The sequence below is a fragment of the Ranitomeya imitator genome, chromosome 4 (assembly GCF_032444005.1).
Source record: "Ranitomeya imitator isolate aRanImi1 chromosome 4, aRanImi1.pri, whole genome shotgun sequence".
NCBI lineage: Eukaryota > Metazoa > Chordata > Amphibia > Anura > Dendrobatidae > Ranitomeya > Ranitomeya imitator.
Genome location: NC_091285.1, coordinates 678,796,113 through 678,823,551, shown reverse-complemented (window position 1 = coordinate 678,823,551; position 27,439 = coordinate 678,796,113). Strand labels below are relative to the sequence as shown.

The window sequence follows — 27,439 nt, the reverse complement described above, 5'->3', positions numbered from 1 at the left end:
TCTTGTGTAAGAAGCCTTAGGGCCCATTCAGACATCAGTTTTTTTTCTCATGCAAGTTCTGTGATTTTCACAGACAGGTAGGGGTACCTATGATCGTCTGTGGGGTGGTTCACCTCTCTGATTTTTTTCTTGGACTTAAGCACAATCTCAGATCAAAATTGCTAATGTGAATCTATGGCCAGGTTCACACCAGTGTATAAAACATTGCTGTAAAATTTGTACAATTTCTTTTCTCACTTGTCATCCGTGTGATTTTTTTTTAAATTTTACAGCAGCAGCTATTAACCCCTTCCTGACATGTCCCTGACTTTGATGCGGGCTCGCTGGCAGATGATGGCTGATTCGACGATCGCAACTTCCAGTCCCCTAACGGAACTATTAAATACAGTAAAAAGTGGTAGAAAAAATTAAGTTTAAAAAAAAGAGAAAAAACACAATTGTTCAAATCACCCCTTTTTTCACCCCATTAAAAATAAAACAATAACAAAATACACATATTTGCTATCTCTGCTTTCATAAATGTCCACTCTGTCAAAAAATAGCGTAAATTAATCCGATCGGTAAAAGGCATAACGAGAAAAAAAATAAAAAATTCACAATGACAGTTTTTTGGTTGCTGCAACTGGATCGCCCCCAAGGGCCGTGGGGTACTCGGTACCGAGTCCTGCGGTTCACAGGGGGATGTCACGGTGGCTCACCCGGTCCGTGGCCCTGGGACGTCCGCATAAAAGGGAAAGGTCATTAAAGGGATAAAGTTTGTGTTCGTGACGCCACCTGTGGTATTCAGTCAGGATAACCGACGCTGCTTTAAGGGGTCCGCTGGGGTGATGTTATGGCAGCTAGATGGTATACCTTCCCACAGGTGAAGTGTATCCCCAGGGCTTCCCGGTGTGTAGATCGTGGTATGGTGAGAGGCGCAGAGAAGAACAAGGACACAAGGTTGCAGTCTCTTTACCTTTACTGAAGACTTCAGCATCCACAGTCCAGAGCACCAGATCACAGGGCAGGCAGAGTCCGGCCGGTTTGGAGACAAGTCCAGAGTTCCCTTGTCCAGGTGGAAATCAGTAGCCTTCCCTTGCGCTGCGGTGGTGTAGTCCCTTACTGCCTAAGGCTTCACATAAGGGTCTCACAGATGTGGTGTTTCGTTCTCTCTGTCCCCCATATGGAATAGGACAAAACCCATATGACTGGTGACTTGAGCCTGTTTATAGGGTCTCTTAGATAACCCGGCTCTCTAGGTGTCACCGTGCCTCCTGGGTGTAGGTGCGGACAGGTAACCTGCAATTAGCTGTCCTGCCGGTCTCTGAAATAAGGCGTAGAGATCCTTACTCCCTCGGTTTTCTGGCTACCGGGGTTCTGCGCCTCAGAAGGAGACAACCTGAGCAGGGCTAGTCCCCTTCTGGTATCCTCTCCTTTGCCTCGACTTCATTCACGCTTGCGGCAATACAATTCTGCCTTTCAATGTCTCTTTCTGGGAGCTGCAGCTCTGAGGGCATGCACATCTCCTTTAACCTTCCATCCTCCTCAGACTCTGGTCTGGAACTAACAGAACTCCTGTCTGGAGCTCTGTCAGGAACTAACTCTTGCCTGGAACTGACTAACTTTCCCTACAGACTACCAGTTATATATATATATGTGGGGAGTCACCTAATAAATAGGAGCAGAAGCTCCCCCTGGTGGCCTGGAGTGTGAATATGTGGCATGTTTGTGATACCTGGATGCAGTTATCCTTCTTTGCCTCTAAACGTAGCATCACTCTCCTCAAGAGGAAAGCAATACCACTGCGATGACCAGGACCCTGGGGCACCGCACAACATTGCAATAAAATGCAATAACAGATTATATAGGTCGCCAGTCTATATACACAATCAAAAACATCAAAAAATACAGACTCAAAAAGATCAATTTAAGTATGAGGAGAACTTGAGCCATACTGTATCTCAAAATATAAACATTTTATTAACCCTTTTACGCCCAAGGGTGGTTTGCACGTTAATGACCGGGCCAATTTTTACAATTCCACTGTCCCTTGGTTATAACTCTGGAACGCTTCAATGGATCCCGGTGATTTTGACATTGTTTTCTCGTGACATATTGTACTTCATGATAGTGGTAAAATTTCTTTGATAGTACCTGCGTTTATTTGTGAAAAAAAGGAAATTTGGCGAAAATTTTGAAAATTTCGCAATTTTCCAACTTTGAATTTTGATGCAATTAAATCACAGAGATATGTCACACAAAATACTTAATAAGTAACATTTCCCACATGTCTACTTCACATCAGCACAATTTTGGAAACCAAAATATTTTTTGTTACGGAGTTATAAGGGTTAAAAGTTGACCAGCAATTTCTCATTTTTACAACACCATTTTTTTAGGGACCTCATCACATTTGAAGTCACTTTGAGGGGTCTATATGATAGAATATACCCACCTGTGACACCATTCTAAAAACTACACCCCTCAAGGTGCTCAAAACCACATTCAAGAAGTTTATTAACCCTTCTGGTGTTTCACAGGAATTTTTGGAATGTTTAAAAAAAAAAATGAACATTTAACTTTTTTTCACAAAAAAATTACTTTAGCTCCAATTTGTTTTATTTTACCAAGAGTAACAGGAGAAATTGGACCCCAAAAGTTGTTGCACAATTTGTTCTGAGTATGCTGATACCCCATATGTGGGGGTAAACCACTGTTTGGGCGCATGACAGAGCTCGGAAGAGAAGGAGCGCCGTTTGACTTTCAATGCAAAATTGATAGGAATTGAGATGGGACGCCATGTTGCGTTTGGAGAGCCCCTGATGTGCCTAAACATTGAAACAACCCACAATTGACACCATTTTGGAAAGGAGACCCCCTAAGGAACTTATCTAGAGGTGTGTTGAGCACTTTAACCCACCAAGTGCTTCACAGAAGTTGATAATGTAGAGCTATAAAAATAAAAAATCATATTTTTTACACAAAAATGATATTTTGGCCCAATTTTTTATTTTCCCAAGGGTAACAGAAGAAATTGAGCCCCAAAAGTTGTTGTCCAATTTGTCCTGAGTACGTGGATACCCCATATGTGGGAGAAAACTACTGTTTGGGCGCATGACAGAGCTCCGAAGGGAAGGAGCGCCATTTGGAATGCAAACTTAGATGGAATGGTCTGCAGGCATCACATTGCGTTTGCAGAGCCCCTTATGAACCTAGAGAGTAGAAACCCCCCACAAGAGACCCCTTATTGGAAACTAGACCCCCCAAGGAACTAATCTAGATGTGTTGTGAGAACTTTGAATCCCCAAGTGTTTCACTACAGTTTATAACGCAGAGCCGTGAAAATAAAAAATCATTTTTTCCCACAAATATGATTTTTTAGCCCCCAAAATTTTTATTTTCCCAAGGGTAACCAGAGAAATTGGACCCCAAAAGTTGTTGCCTAATTTGTCCTGAGTACGCTGATACCCAATATGTTGGGGTAAACCCCTGTTTGGGCACACAGGAGAGCTCGGAAGGGAAGGAGCACTGTTTTACTTTTTCAACGCAGAATTGGCTGGAATTGAGATCGGACGCCATGTCGCGTTTGGAGAGCCCCTGATGTGCCGAAACAGTGGAAACCCCCCAATTATAACTGAAACCCTAATCCAAACACACCCCTAACCCTAATCCCAACTGTAACCCTAAACACACCCCTAACCCTGACACACCCCTAACCCTAATCCCAACCATAACACTAACCGCACCCCTAACCCTAACCCAACCGTAAATGTAATCCAAACCCTAACCCTAACTTTAGCCCCAACCCTAACTGTAGCCCTAACCCTTACTTTAGCTCCAACCCTAAACCTTACTTTAGCCCCAACCCTAAACCTTACTTTAGCCCCAACCCTAACTGTAGCCCCAACCCTAACCTTAACTTTAGACGTAACACTAACTTTAGCCCCAACCTTAACCCTAACCCTAATGGCAAAATGGAAATAAATACTATTTTTTATCATTTTATTATTTTTCCCTAACTAAGGGGGTGATGAAGGGGGGTTTGATTTACCTTTATAGCGGGTTATTTAGCGGATTTTTATGATTGGCAGCCTTCACACACTAATAGACGCTTTTTATTGCAAAAAATAGTTTTTGCATCTCCATATTTTGAGAGCTATAATTTTTCTATATTTTGGTCCACAGAGTCATGTGACGTCTTGTTTTTCGTAGGATGAGTTGATGTTTTTATTGGTACCATTTTCAGGAACGTGACATTTTTTTATCGCTTTTTATTCTGATTTTTGTGAGGCAGAATGAACGAAAACCAGCTATTCATGAATTTCTTTTGGGGAGGGCGTTGATATAAATGAGGTATCGCTGTAATCATACTGACTCGAAGAATAAAACTGCTTTATTAATTTTATCAAATGTGGAACGGTATGTTCCACATTTCATAAAATTGATAAAGCAGTTTTATTCTTCGGGTCAGTATGATTACAGCGATACCTCATTTATATCATTTTTTATGTTTTGGCGCTTTTATACGATAAAATCTATTTTATATAAAAAATAATTATTTTTGCATCGCTTTATTCTGAGGACTATCACTTTCTTAATTTTTTGTTGATGACGCTTGTTTTTTGCGGGACAAGATGGCATTTTCAGCGGTACCATAGTTATTTATATCCGTCATTTTGATCTTGTGTTATTCCACTTTTTGTTCGGCGGTATGATAACAAAGCGTTGTTTTTTGCCTCTTTTTTTATGATGATCACTGAAGGGGTTAACTAGTGGGACAGTTTTATAGGTCGGGTCGTTACGGATACGGCGATACTAAATATGTGTACTTTTATTTATTTTTTTTATTTATACAAAGAAATGTATTTATTGGAACAATATATATATATATACAGTTAGGGCCAGAAATATTTGGACAGTGACACAAGTTTTGTTATTTTAGCTGTTTACAAAAACATGTTCAGAAATACAATTATATATATAATATGGGCTGAAAGTGCACACTCCCAGCTGCAATATGATAGTTTCCACATCCAAATCGGAGAAAGGGTTTAGGAATCATAGCTCTGTAATGCATAGCGTCCTCTTTTTCAAGGGACCAAAAGTAATTGGACAATGGACTCTAAGGGCTGCAATTAACTCTGAAGGCGTCTCCCTCGTTAACCTGTAATCAATGAAGTAGTTAAAAGGTCAGGGGTGGATTCCAGGTGTGTGGTTTTGCATTTGGAAGCTGTTGCTGTGAGCAGACAACATGCGGTCAAAGGAACTCTCAATTGAGGTGAAGCAGAACATCCTGAGGCTGAAAAAAAAGAAAAAATCCATCAGAGAGATAGCAGACATGCTTGGAGTAGCAAAATCAACAGTTGGGTACATTCTGAGAAAAAAGGAATTGACTGGTGAGCTTGGGAACTCAAAAAGGCCTGGGCGTCCACGGATGACAACAGTGGTGGATGATCGCCGCATACTTAATTTGGTGAAGAAGAACCCGTTCACAACAACAACTGAAGTCCAGAACACTCTCAGTGAAGTAGGTGTATCTGTCTCTAAGTCAACAGTAAAGAGAAGACTCCATGACAGTAAATACAAAGGGTTCACATCTAGATGCAAACCATTCATCAATACCAAAAATAGACAGAAAAACACCTCAAGAAGCCAGCTCAGTTCTGGAAAAGTATTCTATGGACAGATGAGACAAAGATCAACCTGTACCAGAATGATGGGAAGAAAAAAGTTTGGAGAAGAAAGGGAACGGCACATGATCCAAGGCACACCACATCCTCTGTAAAACATGGTGGAGGCAACGTGATGGCATGGGCATGCATGGCTTTCAATGGCACTGGGTCACTTGTGTTTATTGATGACATAAGAGCAGACAAGAGTAGCCGGATGAATTCTGAAGTGTACCGGGATATACTTTCAGCCCAGATTCAGCCAAATGCTGCAAAGTTGATTGGACGGCGCTTCATAGTACAGATGGACAATGACCCCAAGCATACATCCAAAGCTACCCAGGAGTTCATGAGTGCCAAAAAGTGGAACATTCTGCAATGGCCAAGTCAATCTCCAGATCTAAACCCAATTGAGCATGCATTTCACTTGCTGAAATCCAGACTTAAGACGGAAAGACCCACAAACAAGCAAGACCTGAAGGCTGCGGCTGTAAAGGCCTGGCAAAGCATTAAGAAGGAGGAAACCCAGCGTTTGGTGATGTCCATGGGTTCCAGACTTAAGGCAGTGATTGCCTCCAAAGGATTTGCAACAAAATATTGAAAATAAAAATATTTTGTTTGGGTTATGTTTATTTGTCCAATTACTTTTGACCTCCTAAAATGTGGAGTGTTTGTAAAGAAATGTGTACAATTCCTACATTTTCTATCAGATATTTTTGATCAACCCTTCAAATTAAACGTTACAATCTGCACTTGAATTCTGTTGTAGAGGTTTCATTTCAAATCCAATGTGGTGGCATGCAGAGCCCAACTCGCGAAAATTGTGTCACTGTCCAAATATTTCTGGCCCTAACTGTATATATATATATATATATATATATATATATATATATATATATATATATATATATATATATATATATCATTATTAAGGATTTTTTTTTCCACAAGTGTAAATATTTTTTTTTTACTTTGTAACATTGCCCCAGGTGGGGGCATCATGTTATAGGGTCAGATCGCTGATCTGACACTTTGCACAGCACTGTGTCAGATCAGCGATCACACAGGCACTGAAGGAGGCTTGCCGGCGATGGATATGTAAGAAGAAGGACCGCGCTGCGGATACCTGTTCTGTGTCGGTTGCGGAACTGTCGGCGCTGTCTCCTCTGTGTGTCGGGGGAAAGGTTAAGGGACCGGACCAATCCTTGCAGGCGGAAGCAGGGGGTGTGGTTAACGGTACACAGAGTCAACGAGCACTGAAACAGGGAGATTTGGCGGGAGTGCCCGCGAGTATCGGTACAGCGCTGACAGAGGCTGTGAGGAGAGGAGTGCAGTGTGCCCGTTGGTCACCACGAAGCGAGGTGCCAAATGCTCCGGGTCCATGAATACTGTGCGTGTGCCACCTAATCTGTGCCCTGATTCCCCAGTGTATGTCTGCCGGAACACGGTGAGCTCAGTGGCCACGCTCTCCCGGCCATATCAGTATATGGACTAGGGGCTCAGCGGAAGGTACCGGAGACCAACCAGTGCCGCAAGAAGATGGACCGTCGCTGCCTTCAGGACCTCATCGGACAAGCGCTGCTCCATCCATTGTGGGCGCCATCACCTGCTCTGTGATCCACCACGTTTTAAGAAAAGATTGATAGGATAAGTTGACCCAACAAGAACTGTTAATACCTTTTCTACTGTTCTTTAACCCTGCATACTATCTACATTTTGAACTATCTACCCCTCTGGTAACTGTTTATGTAACACCCCAGGTAACCGGTTGTTACAGGGATGTTGCCTTCCCTTTGGGGAGGGTAATATCATGCTCAGAGGCAATGGAGTTCTCTTCAAATGGTAACGCACCAGCATGCAACACATTCCGAATCCAGGCCAGGAGGGGGAGCTCAAGACCCGGATTTAGGGGAGCTTCCCTCAAATATGGATATATGTCCTGGTCTGGAGGAGGAGTAGTTATCCAGTCTCATAGAGACATTGAAGGAGAAGGAAGTCTGAGAGAGCAGACAGAGAGGCCTGGCAGCCACAAGGGAGCTGCAGCCTATGAAAGGACAGATAATCCGAGGGGTGGTATGTGGTGGAGCTTGAGAGGAAAGGAGCAAAGGAGAGGAACAGGGCTCAGAGGGGAACTGTGACCAGGCACCCTCAGAGCCGAAGCGCAGTACCGGGCACCGGGAGCCCGAGGCCTTAGTGAAACTGTAGGACACTTGGCAGAACCAGAGGGCTGAGAACTTTATGGGATTGTCCCACACCACACCTGAGACGCAGCAGCACCTGAGGAGCCCGGGGCATGATATTGTCCCTATAAAAAGGCTCAAACTGCCCGTCACGTAGGTACCTTTCTCAGGACAGGGAGAATAGAGGACTCTACAGGAAGCTTTAGGCAGCAGGGACTTAATATACAGCAAGCGCTAGTTGGAAAGGCTCACGGACCTCTACTGGAACAAGGGAACCCTCCATTGCCTCCGAGCCGGCCGAGCCATACCATCACCCATGCCTGGTATCCTGGACTGTGGCCTGCTAACTACAGTAAGCCAGGTAAAGACTTACAGCTTGTGTCCTTTACTCATTTTACTGGCCTACACCATCATCGTTATACACTTCAGGACCTCTGGGGACCCCGTTTCACCTGTGGGAAGCATTACCATCATTGCTGCAACAACATCCCCCAGAGGACCCCTTTAACACAGCATCGGTCCTGCTATTGACTGAACACCACTGGTGGCTGTTGTGAATTCTGTGGTCAAGCTCCCTCCTGTGGTCATGAGTGGTACTTCGGCTGGTTCTGTCTATGAGCTTCCTCTGGTGGATGTGAGTGGGGCTGCGGCTTCTGAGTTTCCTTCCTCAGGTGACGAGGTTAAGTCGTTAGGTGCTGCTCTATTTAACTCCACCTGCTGCTTTGATCCTGGCCTCCAGTCAATGTTCCAGTATTGGTCTTGCTCTCTCCTGGATCGTTCTTGTGGCCTGTCTGCCCTGCATAAGCTAAGTTTTGCTTGTGTTACTTTTGTTTGTTATATTTTCTGTCCAGCTTGCTTTATTGGTTTTTCTTGCTTGCTGGAAGCTCTGAGACGCAGAGGGAGCACCTCCGTACCGTTAGTCAGTGCGGAGGGTCTTTTTGCCCCCTCTGCGTGGTTGTTTGTAGGTTTTTGTGCTGACCGCAAAGCTATCTTTCCTATCCTCGGTCTATTCAGTAAGTCGGGCCTCACTTTGCTAAAATCTATTTAATCTCTGTGTTTGTATTTTCATCTTTACTCACAGTCATTATATGTGGGGGGCTGCCTTTTCCTTTGGGGAATTTCTCTGAGGCAAGGTAGGCTTATTTTTCTATATTCAGGGCTAGCTAGTTTCTCAGGCTGTGCCCGAGGCGCCTAGGGTCTGGTCAGGAGCGCTCCACGGCTACTTCTAGTGTGGTATGATAGGATTAGGGATTGCGGTCAGCAGAGTTCCCACGTCTCAGAGCTCGTCCTATGTTAGTAACTATCAGGTCACTTTGTGTGCTCTTAACCACTAGGTCCATTGTGGTTCTGAATCACCTGTTCATAACAGGTGGCATCACGACAGACTCATTTACAATTTCCCTTTAAAGACCTATCCCCTTTTATTGGACGCCCAGTGCTGCCATAACATCCCTTTTAAGAGAGACCGGACCCGGTGCCGAGTACCCTACTGCCCTGGTAGGGTGCTCCATTTATCTCCTTGCAAGGAGTATTCCAGTGTTAATTAAAGTTGTTAACCCTTGCTCTACCTTCTGTCCGTCACCGCATCCTGCAACCTGCTCACAGATACATTTGTGTTTTGTCCTGTGTGTTGTGTCCTGTGTGTTGTGTCCTGTGTGTTGTGTCCTGTGTGTTGTGTCCTGTGTGTTGCATTGTATCAGTACATGATTGTCGCTTTGCACCATTTTGGGGTTTGTTTTACTTTCTTACATTTCTTGGCACCTGCTTTTTCTTTGCCCTTCATCTTTACCCTTCATCCTGGGTACCAGAGGAGAATGCCGTCCCGGCCCCCTGCCCCTCATGGATGCCTGATACAGACATTCCCTTTATGTCAGGATCTACAATGCAGGGGTCGGACACGTGCGATCACAGAAAAAAGTGACAGATGAATGATCATGATCTCAGAAGCTGGCATCTCTCGCCATCCATGTGCCCATGTCACGCCGGGCCTCTGAATGGAAGCTGGATGTGGGAGGGATGGAGGGATAGTGAGAGAGATGGAGGGAGGGTGAGAGAGATGGAGGGAAAGTGACAGAGGTGGAGGGATAGGGAGAGAGATGGAGGGATAGGGAGAGGGATGGAGGGATAGGGAGAGAGATGGAGGGATAGGGAGAGAGATGGAGGGAAAGTGACAGAGATGGAGGGATAGGGAGAGAGATGGAGGGATAGGGATAGAGATGGAGGGAGGGTGAGAGAGATGGAGGGAAAGTGACAGAGATGGAGGGATAGGGAGAGGGATGGAGGGATAGGGAGAGAGATGGAGGGATAGGGAGAGAGATGGAGGGATAGGGAGAGAGATGGAGGGAGGGTGAGAGAGATGGAGGGAACGTGACAGAGGTGGAGGGATAGGGAGAGGGATGGAGGGATAGGGGGAGAGATGGAGGGAGGGTGAGAGAGATGGAGGGAAAGTGACAGAGGTGGAGGGATAGGGAGAGAGATGGAGGGAGGGTGACAGAGATGGAGAAAAAGTGACAGAGATGGAGGGATAGGGAGAGGGATGGAGGGATAGGGAGAGAGATGGAGGGAGGGTGAGAGAGATGGAGGGAAAGTGACAGAGATGGAGGGATAGGGAGAGGGATGGAGGGATAGGGAGAGAGATGGAGGGAGGGTGAGAGAGATGGAGGGAAAGTGACAGAGGTGGAGGGATAGGGAGAGGGATGGAGGGATAGGGAGAGAGATGGAGGGAGGGTGAGAGAGATGGAGGGAAAGTGACAGAGGTGGAGGGATAGGGAGAGGGATGGAGGGATAGGGAGAGAGATGGAGGGAGGATGAGAGAGATGGAGGAAAAGTGACAGAGGTGGAGGGATAGGGAGAGGGATGGAGGGATAGGGGGAGAGATGGAGGGAGGGTGAGAGATGGAGGGAAAGTGACAGAGATGGAAGGATAGGGAGAGGGATGGAGGGATAGGGGGAGAGATGGAGGGAGGGTGAGAGAGATGGAGGGAAAGTGACAGAGATGGAGGGATAGGGGGAGAGATGGAGGGATAGGGGGAGAGATGGAGGGAGGATGAGAGAGATGGAGGAAAAGTGACAGAGATGGAAGGATAGGGAGAGGGATGGAGGGATAGGGGGAGAGATGGAGGGAGGGTGAGAGATGGAGGGAAAGTGACAGAGATGGAAGGATAGGGAGAGGGATGGAGGGATAGGGGGAGAGATGGAGGGAGGGTGAGAGAGATGGAGGGAAAGTGACAGAGATGGAGGGATAGGGGGAGAGATGGAGGGATAGGGGGAGAGATGGAGGGAGGATGAGAGAGATGGAGGAAAAGTGACAGAGATGGAAGGATAGGGAGAGGGATGGAGGGATAGGGGGAGAGATGGAGGGAGGGTGAGAGAGATGGAGGGAAAGTGACAGAGATGGAGGGATAGGGGGAGAGATGGAGGGATAGGGGGAGAGATGGAGGGAGGATGAGAGAGATGGAGGAAAAGTGACAGAGATGGAAGGATAGGGAGAGGGATGGAGGGATAGGGGGAGAGATGGAGGGAGGGTGAGAGAGATGGAGGGAAAGTGACAGAGATGGAGGGATAGGGGGAGAGATGGAGGGAGGGTGAGAGAGATGGAGGAAAAGTGACAGAGGTGGAGGGATAGGGAGAGGGATGGAGGGATAGGGAGAGGGATGGAGGGAGGGTGACAGAGATGGAGGGGGCGCTTTTCTTTCTTCCATAGAAGGGGAGGGGAGCAGAGAAGGTTTTCACATTGGGGAGGGCGCATAGAGATGATATAGGCAGAAGCACGGAAACCAGGAGGGAGAAGGAGATAGGAAGAAACCCAAGGACAGACGCCCTCCCTTATCGGTAACACTGCCTATATTCTATGTACCTGCACTGCATATAGGGGGCCGAGCACTGAGTATAGGGATGTGGGGGGGGGGGGGGGGGTATGAGCGCTGGGGGTCCGGGGTATGACACCTGCACAGAGGACAGGCGTGGATCCGGACAGGTGACAGATCTACAAATGATGCTAATATAGCGAGTGTAATAGGAGAAGGTGAGAGCAGCGGAGAGGAGAGGACAGGTGAAGGCAATGTCAGGGGATGAGGTGACAGGGAGGACAGAATATCTGTATGAGGAGGAGAGGTCTGTGTATTAGGAGGAGGAGAGGTCTGTGTGCCCTGATGTCTGTGTATTAGGAGGAGGAGAGGTCTGTGTGTCCTGATGTCTGTGTATTAGGAGGAGGAGAGGTATGTGTGCCCTGATGTCTGTGTATTAGGAGGAGGAGAGGTCTGTGTGTCCTGATGTCTGTGTATTAGGAGGAGGAGAGGTCTGTGTGTCCTGAGGTCTGTGTATTAGGAGGAGGAGAGGTCTGTGTGTCCTGATGTCTGTGTATTAGGAGGAGGAGAGGTCTGTGTGTCCTGATGTCTGTGTATTAGGAGGAGGAGAGGTCTGTGTGTCCTGATGTCTGTGTATTAGGAGGAGGAGAGGTATGTGTGCCCTGATGTCTGTGTATTAGGAGGAGGAGAGGTCTGTGTGTCCTGATGTCTGTGTATTAGGAGGAGGAGAGGTCTGTGTGTCCTGAGGTCTGTGTATTAGGAGGAGGAGAGGTCTGTGTGTCCTGATGTCTGTGTATTAGGAGGAGGAGAGGTCTGTGTGTCCTGATGTCTGTGTATTAGGAGGAGGAGAGGTCTGTGTTTCCTGATGTCTGTGTATTAGGAGGAGAGGTCTGTGTGTCCTGATGTCTGTGTATTAGGAGGAGAGGTCTGTGTGTCCTGATGGCTGTGTATTAGGATGAGGAGGAGAGGTCTGTGTGTCCCGATGCCTGTGTATTAGGAGGAGGAGGAGAGGTCTGTGTGTCCTGATATCTGTGTATTAGGAGGAGGAGAGGTCTGTGTGTCCTGATATCTGTGTATTAGGAGGAGGAGAGGTCTTTGTGTCCTGATATCTGTGTATTAGGAGGAGGAGGAGAGGTCTGTGTGTCCTGATATCTGTGTATTAGGAGGAGGAGAGGTCTGTGTGTCCTGATATCTGTGTATTAGGAGGAGGAGAGGTCTGTGTGTCCTGATATCTGTGTATTAGGAGGAGGAGGAGAGGTCTGTGTGTCCTGATATCTGAGTATTAGGAGGAGGAGAGGTCTGTGTGTCCTGATGCCTGTGTATTAGGAGGAGGAGAGGTCTGTGTGTCCCGATATCTGTGTATTAGGAGGAGGAGAGGTCTGTGTGTCCTGATATCTGTGTATTAGGAGGAGGAGAGGTCTGTGTGTCCTGATATCTGTGTATTAGGAGGAGGAGAGGTCTGTGTGTCCCGATATCTGTTTATTAGGAGGAGGAGAGGTCTGTGTGTCCTGATGTCTATGTATTAGGAGGAGGAGAGGTCTGTGTGTCCTGATGTATGTGTATTAGTAGGAGGAGAGGTCTGTGTGTCCCGATGTCTGTGTATTAGGAGGAGGAGGAGAGGTCTGTGTGTCCTGATATCTGTGTATTAGGAGGAGGAGAGGTCTGTGTGTCCTGATATCTGTGTATAAGGAGGAGGAGAGGTCTGTGTGTCCTGATATCTGTGTATAAGGAGGAGGAGAGGTCTGTGTGCCCTGATGTCTGTGTATTAGGAGGAGAGGTCTGTGTGTCCTGATATATGTGTATTAGGAGGAGGAGAGGTATGTGTGTCCTGATGTCTGTGTATAAGGAGGAGGAGAGGTCTGTGTGCCCTGATGTCTGTGTATTAGGAGGAGGAGAGGTCTGTGTGCCCTGATGTCTGTGTATTAGGAGGAGGAGAGGTCTGTGTGTCCTGATATCTGTGTATTAGGAGGAGGAGAGGTCTGTGTGTCCTGATGTCTGTGTATAAGGAGGAGGAGAGGTCTGTGTGTCCTGATGTCTGTGTATTAGGAGGAGGAGAGGTCTGTGTGTCCTGATATCTGTGTATTAGGAGGAGGAGAGGTCTGTGTGCCCTGATGTCTATGTATTAGGAGGAGGAGAGGTCTGTGTGTCCTGATATCTGTGTATTAGGAGGAGGAGAGGTCTGTGTGCCCTGATATCTGTGTATTAGGAGGAGGAGAGGTCTGTGTGTCCCGATATCTGTGTATTAGGAGGAGGAGAGGTCTGTGTGTCCTGATGTCTATGTATTAGGAGGAGGAGAGGTCTGTGTGTCCTGATGTATGTGTATTAGTAGGAGGAGAGGTCTGTGTGTCCCGATGTCTGTGTATTAGGAGGAGGAGGAGAGGTCTGTGTGTCCTGATATCTGTGTATTAGGAGGAGGAGAGGTCTGTGTGTCCTGATATCTGTGTATAAGGAGGAGGAGAGGTCTGTGTGTCCTGATATCTGTGTATAAGGAGGAGGAGAGGTCTGTGTGCCCTGATGTCTGTGTATTAGGAGGAGAGGTCTGTGTGTCCTGATATATGTGTATTAGGAGGAGGAGAGGTATGTGTGTCCTGATGTCTGTGTATAAGGAGGAGGAGAGGTCTGTGTGCCCTGATGTCTGTGTATTAGGAGGAGGAGAGGTCTGTGTGCCCTGATGTCTGTGTATTAGGAGGAGGAGAGGTCTGTGTGTCCTGATATCTGTGTATTAGGAGGAGGAGAGGTCTGTGTGTCCTGATGTCTGTGTATAAGGAGGAGGAGAGGTCTGTGTGTCCTGATGTCTGTGTATTAGGAGGAGGAGAGGTCTGTGTGTCCTGATATCTGTGTATTAGGAGGAGGAGAGGTCTGTGTGCCCTGATGTCTATGTATTAGGAGGAGGAGAGGTCTGTGTGTCCTGATATCTGTGTATTAGGAGGAGGAGAGGTCTGTGTGCCCTGATATCTGTGTATTAGGAGGAGGAGGAGAGGTCTGTGTGTCCTGATATCTGAGTATTAGGAGGAGGAGAGGTCTGTGTGTCCTGATATCTGTGTATTAGGAGGAGGAGAGGTCTGTGTGTCCTGATATCTGTGTATTAGGAGGAGGAGGAGAGGTCTGTGTGTCCTGATATCTGAGTATTAGGAGGAGGAGAGGTCTGTGTGTCCTGATGCCTGTGTATTAGGAGGAGGAGAGGTCTGTGTGTCCTGATATCTGTGTATTAGGAGGAGGAGAGGTATGTGTGCCCTGATGTCTGTGTATTAGGAGGAGGAGAGGTCTGTGTGCCCTGATGTCTGTGTATTAGGAGGAGGAGAGGTCTGTGTGTCCTGATGCCTGTGTATTAGGAGGAGGAGAGGTCTGTGTGTCCTGATGTCTGTGTATTAGGAGGAGGAGAGGTATGTGTGCCCTGATGTCTGTGTATTAGGAGGAGGAGAGGTCTGTGTGCCCTGATGTCTGTGTATTAGGAGGAGGAGAGGTCTGTGTGTCCTGATGTCTGTGTATTAGGAGGAGGAGAGGTCTGTGTGTCCTGAGGTCTGTGTATTAGGAGGAGGAGAGGTCTGTGTGTCCTGATGTCTGTGTATTAGGAGGAGGAGAGGTCTGTGTGTCCTGATGTCTGTGTATTAGGAGGAGGAGAGGTCTGTGTTTCCTGATGTCTGTGTATTAGGAGGAGAGGTCTGTGTGTCCTGATGTCTGTGTATTAGGAGGAGAGGTCTGTGTGTCCTGATGGCTGTGTATTAGGATGAGGAGGAGAGGTCTGTGTGTCCCGATGCCTGTGTATTAGGAGGAGGAGGAGAGGTCTGTGTGTCCTGATATCTGTGTATTAGGAGGAGGAGAGGTCTGTGTGTCCTGATATCTGTGTATTAGGAGGAGGAGAGGTCTTTGTGTCCTGATATCTGTGTATTAGGAGGAGGAGGAGAGGTCTGTGTGTCCTGATATCTGTGTATTAGGAGGAGGAGAGGTCTGTGTGTCCTGATATCTGTGTATTAGGAGGAGGAGAGGTCTGTGTGTCCTGATATCTGTGTATTAGGAGGAGGAGGAGAGGTCTGTGTGTCCTGATATCTGAGTATTAGGAGGAGGAGAGGTCTGTGTGTCCTGATGCCTGTGTATTAGGAGGAGGAGAGGTCTGTGTGTCCCGATATCTGTGTATTAGGAGGAGGAGAGGTCTGTGTGTCCTGATATCTGTGTATTAGGAGGAGGAGAGGTCTGTGTGTCCTGATATCTGTGTATTAGGAGGAGGAGAGGTCTGTGTGTCCCGATATCTGTGTATTAGGAGGAGGAGAGGTCTGTGTGTCCTGATGTCTATGTATTAGGAGGAGGAGAGGTCTGTGTGTCCTGATGTATGTGTATTAGTAGGAGGAGAGGTCTGTGTGTCCCGATGTCTGTGTATTAGGAGGAGGAGGAGAGGTCTGTGTGTCCTGATATCTGTGTATTAGGAGGAGGAGAGGTCTGTGTGTCCTGATATCTGTGTATAAGGAGGAGGAGAGGTCTGTGTGTCCTGATATCTGTGTATAAGGAGGAGGAGAGGTCTGTGTGCCCTGATGTCTGTGTATTAGGAGGAGAGGTCTGTGTGTCCTGATATATGTGTATTAGGAGGAGGAGAGGTATGTGTGTCCTGATGTCTGTGTATAAGGAGGAGGAGAGGTCTGTGTGCCCTGATGTCTGTGTATTAGGAGGAGGAGAGGTCTGTGTGCCCTGATGTCTGTGTATTAGGAGGAGGAGAGGTCTGTGTGTCCTGATATCTGTGTATTAGGAGGAGGAGAGGTCTGTGTGTCCTGATGTCTGTGTATAAGGAGGAGGAGAGGTCTGTGTGTCCTGATGTCTGTGTATTAGGAGGAGGAGAGGTCTGTGTGTCCTGATATCTGTGTATTAGGAGGAGGAGAGGTCTGTGTGCCCTGATGTCTATGTATTAGGAGGAGGAGAGGTCTGTGTGTCCTGATATCTGTGTATTAGGAGGAGGAGAGGTCTGTGTGCCCTGATATCTGTGTATTAGGAGGAGGAGAGGTCTGTGTGTCCTGATATCTGTGTATTAGGAGGAGGAGAGGTCTGTGTGCCCTGATGTCTATGTATTAGGAGGAGGAGAGGTCTGTGTGCCCTGATGTCTATGTATTAGGAGGAGGAGAGGTCTGTGTGTCCTGATATCTGTGTATTAGGAGGAGAGGTCTGTGTGTCCTGATATCTGTGTATTAGGAGGAGGAGAGGTCTGTGTGTCCTGATGTCTGTGTATAAGGAGGAGGAGAGGTCTGTGTGTCCTGATATCTGTGTATTAGGAGGAGGAGAGGTCTGTGTGCCCTGATGTCTGTGTATTAGGAGGAGAGGTCTGTGTGTCCTGATATCTGTGTATTTGGAGGAGGAGAGGTATGTGTGTCCTGATGTCTGTGTATTAGGAGGAGGAGAGGTCTGTGTGTCCTGATGTCTGTGTATTAGGAGGAGGAGAGGTCTGTGTGTCCTGATGTCTGTGTATTAGGAGGAGGAGAGGTCTGTGTGTCCTGATATCTGTGTATTAGGAGGAGGAGAGGTCTGTGTGTCCTGATGTCTGTGTATTAGGAGGAGAGGTCTGTGTGTCCTGATGTCTGTGTATTAGGAGGAGGAGAGGTCTGTGTGTCCTGATGTCTGTGAATTAGGAGGAGGAGAGGTCTGTGTGTCCTGATATCTGTGTATTAGGAGGAGGAGAGGTCTGTGTGCCCTGATGTCTGTGTATTAGGAGGAGGAGAGGTCTGTGTGTCCTGATATCTGTGTATTAGGAGGAGGAGAGGTCAGTGTGTCCTGATATCTGTGTATTAGGAGGAGGAGAGGTCTGTGTGTCCCGATATCTGTGTATTAGGAGGAGAGGTCTGTGTGTCCTGATATCTGTGTATTAGGAGGAGGAGAGGTCTGTGTGTCCTGATATCTGTGTATTAGGAGGAGGAGAGGTATGTGTGTCCTGATATCTGTGTATAAGGAGGAGGAGAGGTCTGTGTGTCCTGATGTCTGTGTATTAGGAGGAGGAGAGGTCTGTGTGCCCTGATGTCTGTGTATTAGGAGGAGGAGAGGTCTGTGTGTCCTGATATCTGTGTATTAGGAGGAGGAGAGGTCTGTGTGCCCTGATGTCTATGTATTAGGAGGAGGAGAGGTCTGTGTGTCCTGATATCTGTGTATTAGGAGGAGGAGAGGTCTGTGTGTCCTGATGTCTGTGTATTAGGAGGAGGAGAGGTCTGTGTGCCCTGATGTCTGTGTATTAGGAGGAGGAGAGGTCTGTGTGCCCTGATGTCTGTGTATTAGGAGGAGGAGAGGTCTGTGTGCCCTGATGTCTGTGTATTAGGAGGAGGAGAGGTCTGTGTGTCCTGATATCTGTGTATTAGGAGGAGGAGAGGTCTGTGTGCCCTGATGTCTATGTATTAGGAGGAGGAGAGGTCTGTGTGTCCTGATATCTGTGTATTAGGAGGAGGAGAGGTCTGTGTGTCCTGATGTCTGTGTATTAGGAGGAGGAGAGGTCTGTGTGCCCTGATGTCTGTGTATTAGGAGGAGGAGAGGTCTGTGTGCCCTGATGTCTGTGTATAAGGAGGAGGAGAGGTCTGTGTGTCCTGATGTCTATGTATTAGGAGGAGGAGAGGTCTGTGTGCCCTGATGTCTGTGTATTAGGAGGAGGAGAGGTCTGTGTGCCCTGATGTCTGTGTATTAGGAGGAGGAGAGGTCTGTGTGCCCTGATGTCTATGTATTAGGAGGAGGAGAGGTCTGTGTGTCCTGATATCTGTGTATAAGGAGGAGGAGAGGTCTGTGTGTCCTGATGTCTGTGTATTAGGAGGAGGAGAGGTCTGTGTGCCCTGATGTCTGTGTATTAGGAGGAGGAGAGGTCTGTGTGCCCTGATGTCTGTGTATAAGGAGGAGGAGAGGTCTGTGTGTCCTGATGTCTGTGTATTAGGAGGAGGAGAGGTCTGTGTGCCCTGATGTCTATGTATTAGGAGGAGGAGAGGTCTGTGTGTCCTGATATCTGTGTATAAGGAGGAGGAGAGGTCTGTGTGTCCTGATGTCTGTGTATTAGGAGGAGGAGAGGTCTGTGTGCCCTGATGTCTGTGTATTAGGAGGAGGAGAGGTCTGTGTGTCCTGATATCTGTGTATTAGGAGGAGGAGAGGTCTGTGTGCCCTGATGTCTATGTATTAGGAGGAGGAGAGGTCTGTGTGTCCTGATATCTGTGTATTAGGAGGAGAGGTCTGTGTGTCCTGATATCTGTGTATTAGGAGGAGGAGAGGTCTGTGTGTCCTGATGTCTGTGTATAAGGAGGAGGAGAGGTCTGTGTGTCCTGATATCTGTGTATTAGGAGGAGGAGAGGTCTGTGTGCCCTGATGTCTGTGTATTAGGAGGAGGAGAGGTCTGTGTGTCCTGATATCTGTGTATTAGGAGGAGGAGAGGTATGTGTGTCCTGATGTCTGTGTATTAGGAGGAGGAGAGGTCTGTGTGTCCTGATGTCTGTGAATTAGGAGGAGGAGAGGTCTGTGTGTCCTGATATCTGTGTATTAGGAGGAGGAGAGGTCTGTGTGCCCTGATGTCTGTGTATTAGGAGGAGGAGAGGTCTGTGTGTCCTGATATCTGTGTATTAGGAGGAGGAGAGGTCAGTGTGTCCTGATATCTGTGTATTAGGAGGAGGAGAGGTCTGTGTGTCCCGATATCTGTGTATTAGGAGGAGAGGTCTGTGTGTCCTGATATCTGTGTATTAGGAGGAGGAGAGGTCTGTGTGTCCTGATATCTGTGTATTAGGAGGAGGAGAGGTATGTGTGTCCTGATGTCTGTGAATTAGGAGGAGGAGAGGTCTGTGTGTCCTGATATCTGTGTATTAGGAGGAGGAGAGGTCTGTGTGCCCTGATGTCTGTGTATTAGGAGGAGGAGAGGTCTGTGTGTCCTGATATCTGTGTATTAGGAGGAGGAGAGGTCAGTGTGTCCTGATATCTGTGTATTAGGAGGAGGAGAGGTCTGTGTGTCCCGATATCTGTGTATTAGGAGGAGAGGTCTGTGTGTCCTGATATCTGTGTATTAGGAGGAGGAGAGGTCTGTGTGTCCTGATGTCTGTGTATTAGGAGGAGGAGAGGTCTGTGTGTCCTGATGTCTGTGTATTAGGAGGAGGAGAGGTCTGGGTGTCCTGATGTCTGTGTATTAGGAGGAGGAGAGGTCTGTGTGCCCTGATATCTGTGTATTAGGAGGAGGAGAGGTCTGTGTGTCCCGATATCTGTGTATTAGGAGGAGGAGAGGTATGTGTGTCCTGATATCTGTGTATAAGGAGGAGGAGAGGTCTGTGTGTCCTGATATCTGTGTATTAGGAGGAGGAGAGGTATGTGTGTCCTGATATCTGTGTATAAGGAGGAGGAGAGGTCTGTGTGCCCTGATGTCTGTGTATTAGGAGGAGAGGTCTGTGTGTCCTGATATCTGTGTATTAGGAGGAGGAGAGGTATGTGTGTCCTGATGTCTGTGTATTAGGAGGAGGAGAGGTCTGTGTGTCCTGATATCTGTGTATTAGGAGGAGGAGAGGTCTGTGTGCCCTGATGTCTGTGTATTAGGAGGAGGAGAGGTCTGTGTGCCCTGATGTCTGTGTATTAGGAGGAGGAGAGGTCTGTGTGCCCTGATGTCTGTGTATTAGGAGGAGGAGAGGTCTGTGTGTCCTGATATCTGTGTATTAGGAGGAGAGGTCTGTGTGTCCTGATGTCTGTGTATTAGGAGGAGGAGAGGTCTGTGTGTCCTGATGTCTGTGTATTAGGAGGAGGAGAGGTCTGTGTGTCCTGATATCTGTGTATTAGGAGGAGGAGAGGTCAGTGTGTCCTGATATCTGTGTATTAGGAGGAGGAGAGGTCTGTGTGTCCTGATGGCTGTGTATTAGGAGGAGGAGAGGTCTGTGTGTCCTGATGTCTGTGTATTAGGAGGAGGAGAGGTCTGTGTGTCCTGATATCTGTGTATTAGGAGGAGGAGAGGTCTGTGTGCCCTGATATCTGTGTATTAGGAGGAGGAGAGGTCTGTGTGTCCTGATATCTGTGTATTAGGAGGAGGAGAGGTCTGTGTGTCCTGATATCTGTGTATTAGGAGGAGGAGAGGTCTGTGTGTCCTGATATCTGTGTATAAGGAGGAGGAGAGGTCTGTGGGCCCTGATGTCTGTGTATAAGGAGGAGGAGAGGTCTGTGTGTCCTGATATCTGTGTATTAGGAGGAGGAGAGGTCTGTGTGTCCTGATATCTGTGTATTAGGAGGAGGAGAGGTCTGTGTGTCTTGATGTCTGTGTATAAGGAGGAGGAGAGGTCTGTGTGCCCTGATATCTGTGTATTAGGAGGAGGAGAGGTCTGTGTGTCCTGATATCTGTGTATTAGGAGGAGGAGAGGTCTGTGTGTCCTGATATCTGTGTATAAGGAGGAGGAGAGGTCTGTGTGCCCTGATGTCTGTGTATTAGGAGGAGGAGAGGTCTGTGTGTCCTGATATCTGTGTATTAGGAGGAGGAGAGGTCAGTGTGTCCTGATATCTGTGTATTAGGAGGAGGAGAGGTCTGTGTGTCCTGATGACTGTGTATAAGGAGGAGGAGAGGTCTGTGTGCCCTGATATCTGTGTATTAGGAGGAGGAGAGGTCTGTGTGTCCTGATATCTGTGTATTAGGAGGAGGAGAGGTCTGTGTGTCCCGATATCTGTGTATTAGGAGGAGGAGAGGTCAGTGTGTCCTGATGTCTGTGTATTAAGAGGAGAGGTCTGTGTGTCCTGATGTCTGTGTATTAGGAGGAGAGGTCTCTGTGTCCTGATATCTGTGTATTAGGAGGAGAGGTCTCTGTGTCCTGATATCTGTGTATTAGGAGGAGGAGAGGTCTGTGTGTCCTGATGTCTGTGTATTAGGAGGAGGAGAGGTCTGTGTGTCCTGATATCTGTGTATAAGGAGGAGAGGTCTGTGTGTCCTGATATCTGTGTATTAGGAGGAGGAGAGGTCTGTGTGTCCTGATATCTGTGTATTAGGAGGAGGAGAGGTCAGTGTGTCCTGATATCTGTGTATTAGGAGGAGAGGTCTGTGTGTCCTGATGTCTGTGTATTAGGAGGAGAGGTCTGTGTGTCCTGATATCTGTGTATTAGGAGGAGGAGAGGTCTCTGTGTCCTGATATCTGTGTATTAGGAGGAGGAGAGGTCTGTGTGTCCTGATATCTGTGTATTAGGAGGAGGAGAGATATGTGTGCCCTGATGTCTGTGTATAAGGAGGAGGAGAGGTCTGTGTGCCCTGATGTCTGTGTATTAGGAGGAGGAGAGGTCTGTGTGCCCTGATGTCTGTGTATAAGGAGGAGGAGAGGTCTGTGTGCCCTGATGTCTGTGTATTAGGAGGAGAGGTCTCTGTGTCCTGATATCTGTGTATTAGGAGGAGGAGAGGTCTGTGTGTCCTGATATCTGTGTATTAGGAGGAGGAGAGATATGTGTGTCCTGATATCTGTGTATTAGGAGGAGGAGAGATATGTGTGCCCTGATATCTGTGTATTAGGAGGAGGAGAGGTATGTGTGTCCCGATATCTGTGTATTAGGAGGAGGAGAGGTCTGTGTGTCCCGATATCTGTGTATTAGGAGGAGGAGAGGTCTGTGTGTCCCGATATCTGTGTATTAGGAGGAGGAGAGGTCTGTGTGTCCCGATATTTGTGTATTAGGAGGAGGAGAGGTCTGTGTATAAGGATGCGTCCATATCTGCATGAATCCCCAATTATCCCCATAGTTGCACATAACAGTGAGCTCCCTCTAGTGGTGGCTGCAGGACCCCAGAATGTTATTATGTCCTGTTAGTGTGCAGTGTTGTGGGGGTACGGGGTGGTGCGGTGGGATTCTGACCCCTCTGTCCTGGGTGCTGTCACCTGCTTATATTCTCTGGTTGTAAGCTGTCAGCCTTTTCCCAATTTGCAGTATCGTTTCCTGGGAATCAGGTTGGACAATATTCTGGAGGTCCCAGCCTTTTGTGGGGGATGAGAGTGTCAAGAGGCGACATTTGGTGATTGTTGGCAGCGCTGCAGAGCGTGTGTCTGTGGCAGTGTGACATGGTGAGGTGTGGTAGTGTGGGGCGACACATCCCGGGGTTTATGTATTAGTCCGTGGAGGACATAATTATCGTCTTCTGTATGTCATGTGCTGTCCAGCTGCGGCGGGGTGGGGGTGACAGCGGGGTCCGGGTGACAGCGGGGTCCGGGTGACAGTGGGGTCCGGGTGACAGCGGGGTGGGGGTGACAGTGAGGTCCGGGTGACAGTGGGGTCCGGTTGACAGCGGGGTCCGGGTGACAGCGAGGTGGGGGTGACAGTGAGGTGCGGGTGACAGTGGGGTCCGGGTGACAGCGGGGTTGGGGTGACAGCGGGGTCCGGGTGACAGTGGGGTCGGGGTGACAGCAGGGTCCGGGTGACAGCGGGGTCCGGGTGACAGCGGGGTCCGGGTGACAGCGGAGTCCAGGTGACAGCAGGGTTGGGGTGACAGCGGGTTCTGGGTGACAGCGGGGTCCGGGTGACAGCGGGGTCCGGGTGACAGCAGGGTGGGGGTGACAGCGGGGTCCAGGTGACAGTGGGGTCCTGGTGACAGTGGGTTCTGGGTGACAGCGGGGTCCGGGTGACAGCGGGGTCCAGGTGACAGCGGGGTCCGGGTGACAGCGGGGTCCGGGTGACAGCGGGGTCCGGGTGACAGTGGGGTCCCTCCACTGAATCCACATATCACCTCTCACTGTGAACAGATTTCCTCCTCCATCCATATGTCCTTCGTTACTACTGTGTCATCTGTCATTCATTCTCCATCACGCTTTCTATCTACAGTGCTTTGAGAAAGTTTTCATACCCTTTCCACATATTTTCAGATTACTCCCACAAACTCAGTGGGATTTTGGTCTGGACTCTGTAGCTCTGGCAGGATATTTAGGGTTATTGTCCTGCTGGAAGGTGAACCTACGCCCCAGTCACGTCTTTTCCAGCCTCTAGCAGGTTTATATTCCAGGATTGTCCTGCATTTAGCTCCATCAATCTTCCCATCAACTATGAAGAGCTTCCCTGCCCCTGCTGAAGAAAAGCCTCTCCACAGCAGGATGCTGCCACCACCATGTGTGATGGTGGGGATGGTGTTTTTAAGGCGATGTGAAGTGTTAGTTTTCGACCGCACATAGTGTTTTGCATTTCGTCCAAATAGTTCTCCTTTGGTCTCATCTGACCACAGCACCTTTTTCAACATGCGCCCCTACAAGGCTTTTTGCATACTGCAAACAGGACTTCTTATAGCTTTATTGTTTTTTAAAAAATTTCTTCTTGCCATGCTACCGTAAAGATCAGATTTGTGAAGTTTATGTCTAATAGTCATCCTGTAGACAGATTCTCCCACCTGAGCTGTGGATCTCTGCAGGTCCTCCACAGTGACCACGGGCCTCTTGGCTGCTTCTCTAGTTAGTGATCTCCTTGCTTGAGATGTCAGGTTAGGTGGACGGCCATGTCTTGGTAGGTTTGCAGTTGTTCCAAACTCCGTCCATTTTTGGATGATCGATTGAACAGGGCTCCGTGAGATGCTCAGAACTTGGGCTGCTTTTTATAACCTAACCCTGCTTTACTCTTCTCCATAACTTTATCCCTGACCTGTCTGGTGGGCTCCTTGCTTTTCATGATGCTGTTTGATCCTTAATGTTCTCACACAAACCTCTGAGGCCTTCACACAACAGCTGTAGTTACACTGAGAAGAAATCACACAAGGGTGGACTCAGTGTACTAATTATGTGACTTCAGGAGGCACCCAGGATTTTATTTAGGGGCATCAGACTACAGGGGGATGAATATCAATGCAAGTCTCAATTTTCAGATTTATAATTTTAAATAATTAGTAAACCATTTATTATTTCCTTTACACTTCACAAATACTTGCTACTTTATGTTGGTATTATATAAAATACATATAAATTTATGGGTGTAATGTGAAAAAATGTGGAAAGAAGGGTATAAAGACTTTTTCTAGGCATTGTATCTATCTAGCTATTATCTATCAATCTATCTATCTATCTATTATCTATCTGTCTATTATATATCTATTATCTATCTGTCTATTATATACTATCCATTTATTATCTATCTATCTGTCTATTATCTATCTATTATCTATCTGTCTATTATATATCTATTATCTATCTGTCTATTATATACTATCCATTTATTATCTATCTATCTGTCTATTATCTATCTATCTATCTATCTATCTATCTATCTATCTATCTTTTCTCTCTCTTTTATCTATCTATGTTAAATGTCTCTGTTCTGTTATTAATTTGTACTAGAAAACATGAAAAGTCAGTCTGATGAGACACTGCCAGCAGCAGCTGCTTTGTTCTCCAACTTCACAGCATTTCTAATTACCGTACATCAAAAATAGCAGCCAGTAATATACTAACGGTACAGGAAGATATAGAATAATACGTGGGCAATCACTGCAACACTAGGATATAACTAAGTAACAAGCAATTAGTGTTAAGAATATATAGGGATCATGTCACATCCATGTCTTGTACATAGTAGCAGTATTATAGTAGTTATATTCTTGTACATAGTAGCAGTATTATAGTAGTTATATTCTTGCACATAGTAGCAGTATTATAGTAGTTATATTCTTGTACATAGGAGCAGTAATATAGTAGTTATATTCTTGTACATAGGGGCAGTATTATAGTAGTTATATTCTTGTACATAGTAGCAGTATTATAGTAGTTATATTCTTGTACATAGGAGCACTATTATAGTAGTTATATTCTTGCACATAGTAGCAGCATTATAGTAGTTATATTCTTGTACATAGGAGCAGTAATATAGTAGTTATATTCTTGTACATAGGGGCAGTATTATAGTAGTTATATTCTTGTACATAGTAGCAGTATTATAGTAGTTATATTCTTGTACATAGGAGCAGTATTATAGTAGTTATATTCTTGTACATAGTAGCAGTATTATAGTAGTTATATTCTTGCACATAGTAGCACTATTATAGTAGTTATATTCTTGTACATAGGAGCAGTATTATAGTAGTTATATTCTTGTATATAGGAGCAGTATTATAGTAGTTATATTCTTGTACATAGGGGGCAGTATTATAGTAGTTATATTCTTGTACATATGGAGCAGTATTATAGTAGTTATATTCTTGTACATATGGAGCAGTATTATAGTAGTTATATTCTTGTACATAGGGGGCAGTATTATAGTAGTTATATTCTTGTACATAGGGGGCAGTATTATAGTAGTTATATTCTTGTACATATGGAGCAGTATTATAGTAGTTATATTCTTGTACATAGGGACAGTATTATAGCAGTTATATTCTTGTACATAGGAGCAGTATTATAGTAGTTATATTCTTGTACATATGGAGCAGTATTATAGTAGTTATATTCTTGTACATATGGAGCAGTATTATAGTAGTTATATTCTTGTACATAGGGGGCAGTATTATAGTAGTTATATTCTTGTACATAGGGGCAGTATTATCTACTATATAAAGCTGAATGTGTGTGTGTATGTGTGTATGTCCGGGATTGGCATCTGCACCGTCGCAGCTACAGCCACAAAATTTTGCACAGTCACACGTCTGGACCCCGAGAGCGTCATAGGCTATATTGTGAGGCGAAATTTTAACCCTGCGCGTTCCAATTCACCAAACAATTTTGCCCCTATCTACATAATGGGGAAAAAAGTGAAAGGAAAAGTGTTGCAAGCGTCGCAGCTACAGTCACAAAATTTTGCACAGTCACACGTCTGGACCCCGAGAGCGTCATAGGCTACGTTGTGAGGTGAAATTTTAACTCCGCGCTTTCCAATTCACCAAACTATTTTTCCCCTATCTACAGAATGGGGAAAAGTGAAAGGAAAAGTGTTGGAGGCAAATTGACAGCTGCCAGATGTGAACAAGGGGGACTTAAAGAATGAGAGCGATGGCGCCAAAGAGTATATACCGTACAGATGCTAAGGTGGGGCCCCGACATGGGATACTCACCACACACGGGGATATGAACACACACACAAAATGCGCCACACACTACCACGTGCTTGAACACATATACCACCCTCAGCACACATTTCACCACACATACACCAACCTCGCCACATAAAAGTCGAAACACAAAAGTCGCCGCTCAAAACTCACCACGCGCAAAACTCGCCACATGCAAAAAATAGGCTCACGCAAAACTCGCCACAAGTGCAAAACTCACCTCATTGAAAACTCGCCACACGCAAAACTTGCACATGCGGAAAAATTGCCACATGCACAAAATTTTGCAACACATGCTAAAGTTGCCTCACACAAAACTTGCACATACTCAAAAGGCACCACACATAAAACTCACCACGCGCAAAACTCGCCATGCGCAAAACTTGCTGCACACAACTTGCTACACTAACCTGTCACATGCAACTCGACACACAAAAAGTTGCTACACGCATGTTGCCACACAAAACTCATCTCACAAAAGTCGCTACATGCATGTCTCCACACGCAACTCAACACACACAACTTGACAAACGAAACTCGCCCTAAAACACACACAAGTCTGGTATTATCCTTCAAAAATTAAAATCTGATTAATAAGCAGACAAACTACAAGAGCAACAAATGTACCATATAGGAAATACGGCAGCTGTCAGTCACATGACCTGTCTATTATGTGTATGTGTGAGCTAATATATACTGCCAGGGGGAGGGCTTCCTGTTGGCTGGGGATTTATCAGGCTGCCAATTTATCTTACAAATACTGAGGTAAAAATACTGAGCAAATAACGTGTTAACGAGGTCTAATACAGGAGATCACACAGGTATATACTATATACAGGGGAGATGACACACAGATATACAC

At 46.6% G+C, this 27,439-nt stretch overlaps 1 protein-coding gene across 2 annotated transcripts in view; it reads left to right on the top strand.

Moving 5' to 3' along the window:
• Window positions 1-27,439, top strand: part of NAT16 (N-acetyltransferase 16 (putative)) — a 67,743-nt gene that overhangs the window by 20,463 nt on the left and 19,841 nt on the right. Inside the window, exon 1 of one of the 2 annotated variants that reach the window (XM_069767347.1) lies at window positions 11,605-11,658. The exons of the other annotated variant lie outside the window; for it this stretch is intronic. The gene's annotated coding sequence lies outside the window, so the exon portion shown is untranslated. Of the gene's footprint in view, window positions 1-11,604; window positions 11,659-27,439 lie in introns of those variants that run through there. 2 annotated transcript variants of the gene reach the window in all.